A 7,739-nucleotide genomic window follows, 5' to 3' on the forward strand; every position below is an offset into this window, starting at 1 on the left:
AAGGGAGTGACAGCGAGACGGTAGGTGTGTGTGTTTTACGTGTTCCGGTGTGGGGCAGAGAGAGAGAGAGAAATTTCCTTGTCACTAAGAGTAGGGTGAAACATACTGGATTATAGTACTTGCTACACACGGACACCTCGTAGGCTGTCTTGCGCTAAGACAGGAATAAAGTAATAGGTACGGCTATTGGGTTAATAATATACACCTTTACACATTCAAAGCAACTGTCCAGGTGTGGTGACGAAGGGGCGTCGCTCGAAAAATTCTGGAACGCCTGTTTCCTGCTATGCTGTAGGACATATAGGTTTGATAAGTACAACCCCTTTTTTTCGTAAAGATAGTGGGCTCGGATTTAGAACCCAAGTGGTAATTGAGAAGATAGTTTGTGTTGGAAGAGTGGTAGTCTAGAGTGGGCGTAGAGGAGGGAAGAAGAACAGGAGGGAGAACGGGAGGACACACCACCTGAAAGACGACACGAAACGCTGAAGACATGGCCTGAGACGGCAGCGAGAGACAGCCGCGACGCATTTCTGGAAGTGAAACGAGGCAGCAGATAAACAGAGGTCTGTGATGTATTTTGTGAAACAGAAGAACAGCTAAATAAATGCAACGGCCTCCCAAGAAGAGCTCGCCTCTCTCCAGTCATTTAAGCTAAAGTGGGTTATTGAACCTGAAGCTTGTTGCTTCTGCCCTCCTCGACTACGGTCCGGGAGCCGACAGGAAAGTTCAACACACAGATGGCCAGTCCGCCCCTTTGTAGCATATTATTTCGATGAGCAGATCGCCACTGGGCTTTCAACTAAAGACACAGACACGCCAAAACTGCGGCATTTGGACAGCTCCTTATGGGTAGCTGGGAGCTGGTTGTTCATGTCTGTGGGCCTTACAGGGTTAACATCTTCTCATGAGCTGTTCTGTAGATGTTGGAGTTTCTTTAGGCGGCGCTCCTCCCTGTGTGGCCTACTGCAATTTGTGAAGTGCTTTCCTCTGTGGTGAAACGATCAGCACTGCACCACGGAGGAAAGCTGCAGAAAGTCACCTGGAGTTAAAGAGAGCGGGGCTGCGTGGCGTGCATGGCTTCCTTCTGCAGGTAACGGGGAGACGCGCTCTGGCGGCGGTCTCGTTCAGGATCCGCAAATACAATTTAAATATTATTGCACACTTATTCCACTTATTCCTAGTGTGCCACTGGTTACGGTGCTGCGTGCCAATGCTGGCACGCGTGCCAGGGGTTGCCGACCCCTGCTGTATATAGTCAATGTGAGGTCAAGTGTGTCGCCAAGGTGACCGGTTAGAACTCCAAGTGGCGATGAGGTCTTAAAATGTATGGAAAGGGTCTTAAAAAAGGTCTTTAAAAGGTTTTACATTTGACTTCAGGATTCCTGCTTACAACCTGATATATAGAAGTATAAGCATAAAGGCAATTCAAAGTGCTTTATGTAAAACAAATGGTGCAAAAGAAAGACACCAAAAAAATTACATTCAAATACAAAAAACATTTCCAAACAGAGAAGTCATAAACCTTGATTTAAATGTATTCAGATGCAGTGGATCTGCTGTTTTCTGGGAGTTTGTTCAAGATAGCTCCTTAAAGATAACAACATAACACATTCATTTATTATGCAGTATTTATACATTGACATTACGCAAGTACATGATGGGAAAACAGAGATGTCGAGGTGGCTGAGTGGTTAAGGTGATGGACTGCTAATCCACTGTGCCCTGCATGCGAGGGTTCAAATCCCATCCTCATCCCGTCCTCATCAAAAGGTTTAGTTCAAAGCACCTTCTGCAATATAACGAAAAGCCTGGAAACAGAGATGAGTTAGATACAGTCGCTGGACCGTTTCTCTTGTTTTGGTGTTCCAGAGCGGGAATTGTTTACACAAAGCTTACAATGCAGTTGCATTTCATAAACCCTTAATTGTTATATTCGATAATGATACTTTTTTATCAGATGATAAGATGTGTAACTCTGCACTTTGTTTCTGTTTCATCATCCACAAAATGTGCAACATCCTGCACGTCTAGTTGAGATACAATCTGTTTGTTAAGGGACTACCGACAGGAAGTAACCCTCTTCTAATTTATTGATGTGTGTGTTAAGGTACGGCTAAAATAATTACAAATTGTTAAACATTTACAGGTTCCAGCTTCTTTTGTCAAAGGTAACGTTTGGGCCAGAGTAACTTTATTACAGATGAAGAGTTGAAAGGGGGAGATGGAGGGGGGGAATGCTTGAAATATTCAGACGACTCTGGAGTCAACCCGCTTTCTTGGCAGTGGGTACAGCCGGCTCAAAGGGATATGATGATCTCCGCGCTACGGGTGCTCCGTGCATGCATGCAGTGCCATGTAATCCAAGGATTAGAGACGGTTGGATGCTGCTGTTTTGAGCATTGCAATATATTTATTTTCACTATGTTATTTATTTATGATTATCTTTAGGCTCAGAAAAGATTTGATGTCAGCTGTTGCTGTCTTTTTGTGTTGTTAATACTGAAATAGAGCCCTGCTGTTTTGTTAATGTCGATACAGTAGCTGTCCTCTTTTTAAATGTCTATGCCTGAGTGTGTATAGGTGTTGCTATCTGCTTTATGTAGCGTGGGTCTACAAGTCAGTGCATTCATGGGGTGGTATCAGAGAGTTACAAGGGTCTGTCAATGCAATGAAAACATGTGGCCACAGCAAATCATTTATATTAAAGGTGTAATTTTTACTTTTGAATACTTCAGTACAAAGGATATATTGAATAATTTAAGGGATATATGTGTATATAAATCATTAGTCAAAACAGGGCTACATTTGACTGAATTATAAAAAGTATGTGTGGTAAAATGAAGAGCCGTTTGGGAGCCGAAAGAGCCGGCTCTTCTTGGTGAGCCGAGCCAAATGATCCGGCTCACTAAAAAGAGCCGGAATTCCCATCACTGAGCCGAGGGAACAGCTTCTTAAATGTTCACATTTTCTGCTATTCATTGACTCAAAATGTTATATAATAATACACTTCATTTATATAGCTGCTATATAATATATAATCGGACAATTGTATCATGTGCTCTTATCATACATGACACAATTTTCTGATTATTATACTTTTTTTTATGCCTCCATTCATTGGTCTCCTTTGTTTACTTCCGTAACATAGTAAGATCACTATTTGACACCCTCGCTTCTATTGGCTAGCGCTTCAACACGTTGTACGTGATTGGCTAAAGGGCAGGACATCTCTTACCGGTTGACCAATCACAACCGCTGACCTTTTTGAACATTAAAGCGTGGAGGCACAAAATACATATATGAACCTGAAAATGATCATAATAGCTCCCCTTTAAACTTATTAGCTTTTTTGTAAACTAATGACTGAACATTTAATCATTTCATTAAGAAATTGTAGTCTAATTGTATTGTACTTGAAGTAAAATATTTGGTCTGTTTAGGTTTGCAAAATTAACCTTGGTTGGAAATGATGTTAAATTTGCGTTGATTTAAATAATTTATTCAGTAAGCAGAAATGTCAGGATTTAAAGTTACTGATTTCCCATCCCATTCTGCATCCCCTAACTTTTCCACTTGTGTTTCCAGGGCAACCGCGGGCGCCGAGGGAAACTCCGCCCAAACAGGAGGACGATGACTTTGAGACTCCCACCATGTCCTTCGAGTCTTTCCTCACATATGACGCCCCGACGCCCGTTAAGAAGAAGAAGAAGCCTTCATCCTCCTCCTCCTCACACAGTCGACCATCCCACTCTTCCTCCACGTCGTCCTCCCATCGCTCACACTCCCCTCCCCCCACCCCCACCCCCACCTCTTCATCCAAAGGGAGCAAAGCTAACGGCACGCAGAGCAGCAAGAGGCAACACTCAGGCTCCAGCTCGGCTTCAACGGAAAAACGCAAGAGGGTAAGAACAGCGGCAGAGACTAAAGATATATTTGTTTACGAATATTAGGGATGCAACCAATAATTTCTTTTAACATTGATTTATTTTGCTGTTTATTTGTTCAATTCATGGATTTACCTTAGTCTATAAATTGTCAGAATGTTGTTATAACTTCCTGCAGCCCAAGGTGATGTAATGTGATGTCATATTTGAACAACAGTCCTTAACAATAAATAATCAGCTTATTATGATGCATGCCCACAGATAAGCATCACATATTTACATTGGAGCCACCATCAACTTGAGAAAGTTTGTTTAAAGGATTAACTGTCATTCAAATAGTTGTTGATAGGTTTTTCTGTCAACTGACTATTCGATTTAGTCGACAAATTGCTCCAGTTTTAAATGAAAACTCTCCATGTTTTGATGCAGATGATCTGAAGAGTCCATGTTGTGTTGAAAATACTTTATTAAGCACGAAGCTCAACATCAATGCTGTTTGTTTTTGTAGCAGCGTTGGTTTATCTCACTGTGAAGGATTTTTGGATATACAAAAACATATAAGGATCATTGTTGGTTTAAAAAATACATCCAGAATTCATGAGATAAAAGTTGGAAAAATAAATTTTGAGAAAAAAAACATAAATTAGCGCCAACTTAATCATAGTAGTCTTTTGCAGAAAGATTAGCAATGAGGAAATACTAGAGATTTAATATCACCATATTACCGTAAGCACGCAGAAGTTATGCCGTGAATTAAGCCTTTTCATTAGAAAGCAACCGATGGATTTGATTGAGGAGCTTTAGTGCATTAGGAACGGGAAAGAAGAAGGATATCGCCACATTTCTTTCTGTGGCACCGCATCACTTCCTGTGTGTGTTCATCATGTATTGCAAAGTTAAGCCATGTGTTTCTTCTTTCCAAGTTTTATTCTTGTAGATTTGTGATTTTAGATTCTCAGAGAATAATCACATTTTCCTCCGAAATGTTACACTTTAATATAAAAGGATTATTGTAAAAGCATATTTCCCCAAATACGTCCTATCACTGCTTTTTTTTCTGCCAACTTAATTTCCGTTTGCTTTTATTTATGATCCACTGTATATGAAAGCTTTATTTTGAAAAGTTGTTTTCTGATCCTGCTTGTTGATGTTGATCTGTTTTTGTTTGCAGGCGGTTGAGATCCCTGCGTCTCTCCCTGAGATCCCTCTGCCAGCCATCCAGCCCAACTACAGACCTCTGCCCTCCCTCGACGTCACTCCGCTGTCGCCTCAGAGACGGAAAGGTAACGCCCGCTCCTCAAAGCTTTGTGTCTGCTATTTGAAGCATCATTCTTCGTAACCATTAAGGGGACCATCATTCCATAGCCTTACGAGCTCAGTTTGTCTATCTTAATCCTCATATTATCTATTTTTAAACTTGGTCATACATTTCTACCACAGTTTCCTCTTTTTCTTTTATGCTGGCAATGCTTTATTGTGACCTTCTATGGAAGGAACAGGGTTACAATGTGCCCTTTCTCCGAAACTAGCTTTCTTAAATTTCATGTAAACAAGAAATCCGAGGCCTGTACTACGAAACCGGTTCAACATAACCTGGATATGTTTGAGTTACCCGGTTTACCTAATCCAAAACAAACGCGCTCTCGCTAAACTGTCCTACGACGCCGGTTATCAACTCGTTAACTTAAGCCAGCTTCGCCCTATCTAGTTAGGTGCGCGTTCACATGAAAGGGGTGGTATTTGGAGCATTCGACCCATCACAAACATGGACTACGCGTACTGACAGCACAGCGTCATACTTCCTGAATGAAAAGTCAACTATAATATTAGACAAATATGAAGACGTTAAACTTTAAACATCCATGACTTAAACACTTTATCCAGGATAAAAGCCACATAGCTGCACCTGCAAGGTGTGTTGCTTAAAATAATACTTCTGCATACAGTATGTGACACTGTGAGTGTTGCACGGCCAGATACGGCTCAAGAAGCTGACTCAGATAAGGAAATATATGATACATTATGATGTGATATGAAGGATAATGGGACACATCGACGTCTGCACTCACATCAACGTCTGCACTCACAGTGCCGCGGACTGTACGTAATGTTACTTTGCTCCGGTTACTTATGTTGTGACAGATATTTAAGTAAGCTTTCTTAACGCTAATGTTATAATAGTCAGATTGCTCTGAAGATGGGAGGTGATATTCTATTCTATTCATTCTATTCATTTTCACGTTCACACAGTCGGTGATTTTTGCCGGCCGTCTTTCCTGCAACGGCAGTTTAATCTGTATTTCCTTTCTCCTGTAATATGACTTGATCGCTTTAAACTCCGCACACTGAGCTCTGATTGGTCAGCAGGCGGTGCTTTCACTGAGTTGATCTCTTATCCTGGAACCTATCCTGCTCCGGAGCAGGCTAGCCGCTCAGCATAAGTTATCTAGCCCGCTAAAAAGTGAACCAGCTTCGTAGGACCGGAAATCCCTGAAGTTAGCTTGCTAAACGAGAAAATCCTGCTTCGTAGTATAGGCCCCAGATTAGCCGTTCAGCATAAGTTACCATGGAGATCTAGCCCACTAAGAAGTGAACCAGCGTCGTAGGACCGGAAACCCAGAGTTTTCCGTGAAGTCAGCCCGCTAAGAGAAAAAACGGCTTCGTAGTACAGACCCCATATTCTTTAAGGGACAGTGGATTTTTAGGGCAATTATATGGTTGATGGCGTTTCTTCTTAATTTAAGAAATGTACAGTATGTTCACAAATAGAAAGGTATGCATTTTCAGTTTTTACAATCTTAATCCCAACCCAAGAGTAAACATAGGAAATAAAGTGAAACAAAGGAATAAAGTGATAGTTTTGTAGTGTAAATAACAACGATAACAGTACGTTTGTAGTATGTAAATAAATATATAGCAAAAATAGCCATGAAATAGAACTGTAGACAAGAAACTTAATCATTTATAACAATTAACTAAAGGCAACTGGTGGAAAATATGCAAGTAAAGGAAGAGAAAATAATGTATAAATATATCCAAGGCTGTTGCAGTACCATAGGAAGTCCCAGACACGGAATATTCAATTAAAACTTTATTTAATTTATTGATTGCAAGGCATTGCTTATTAATTACAAATTAAACAAAACAGAAATCAGACATTTTAGATATCAGCCTAATCGTACTGTTTACGGAATACTTTCTTTAAAAGTAACTTCTTGGACAACGCAAAACTTTCTGGATGTTGCTTCACATTGAAACTACTCCACAGCCCATTAGGTAAAATCTCAGTTTGCTAAAATACACTTAGAAATTGGCAACCCATGCTTTATATATATGGTGAGGTGTTGGGGAGGCTTCTCAACCGCTTAGAATTTGGGTGTCAATTACGTAATTGTTACTGTAGCGGCCAAAATCATATAGAACTAAAACAGATAATTAACTTAAAATAATACAGCCGCTGAGGCACTAGTTAGCAGATCTTACGCAGGGCAATGATCCAGGTCCAGACAAGATTCTCCATTTGTGCAATTTATTCCAATAACAAAAGTACAACGAACAGGTTTCCTATATCCCTTTTCCTTAAGCCTTTCCTATGGCTTTCCTTTTGCTGGCTTGAAACACCCTGGTAAAAAACCGTTTGCCTACTAGTGCTCTGGCTCCCACCACCCACCTGTCTCCAATATATACAATTACACCAGGTGCTCTAATACATGCCTTCAAAATAAAAGCATAGAAACTACTTTAACTTATGAAGCTAACTAAGAATACATATAAATAAATGATAATAATAATAAACACTATAAACAGCAAGAAAATAAATGTTAAACTATTAAATAATATAAAGAGATATATATA

At 40.3% G+C, this 7,739-nt stretch overlaps 1 pseudogene; it reads left to right on the top strand.

Moving 5' to 3' along the window:
- LOC104962763 (tripartite motif-containing protein 16-like) overlaps positions 1-7,739 on the top strand; it is a 17,901-nt pseudogene that overhangs the window by 2,971 nt on the left and 7,191 nt on the right.

The sequence above is a fragment of the Notothenia coriiceps genome, unplaced genomic scaffold (genome assembly GCF_000735185.1).
Source record: "Notothenia coriiceps isolate Sejong01 unplaced genomic scaffold, NC01 NC01_scaffold00035354, whole genome shotgun sequence".
NCBI lineage: Eukaryota > Metazoa > Chordata > Actinopteri > Perciformes > Nototheniidae > Notothenia > Notothenia coriiceps.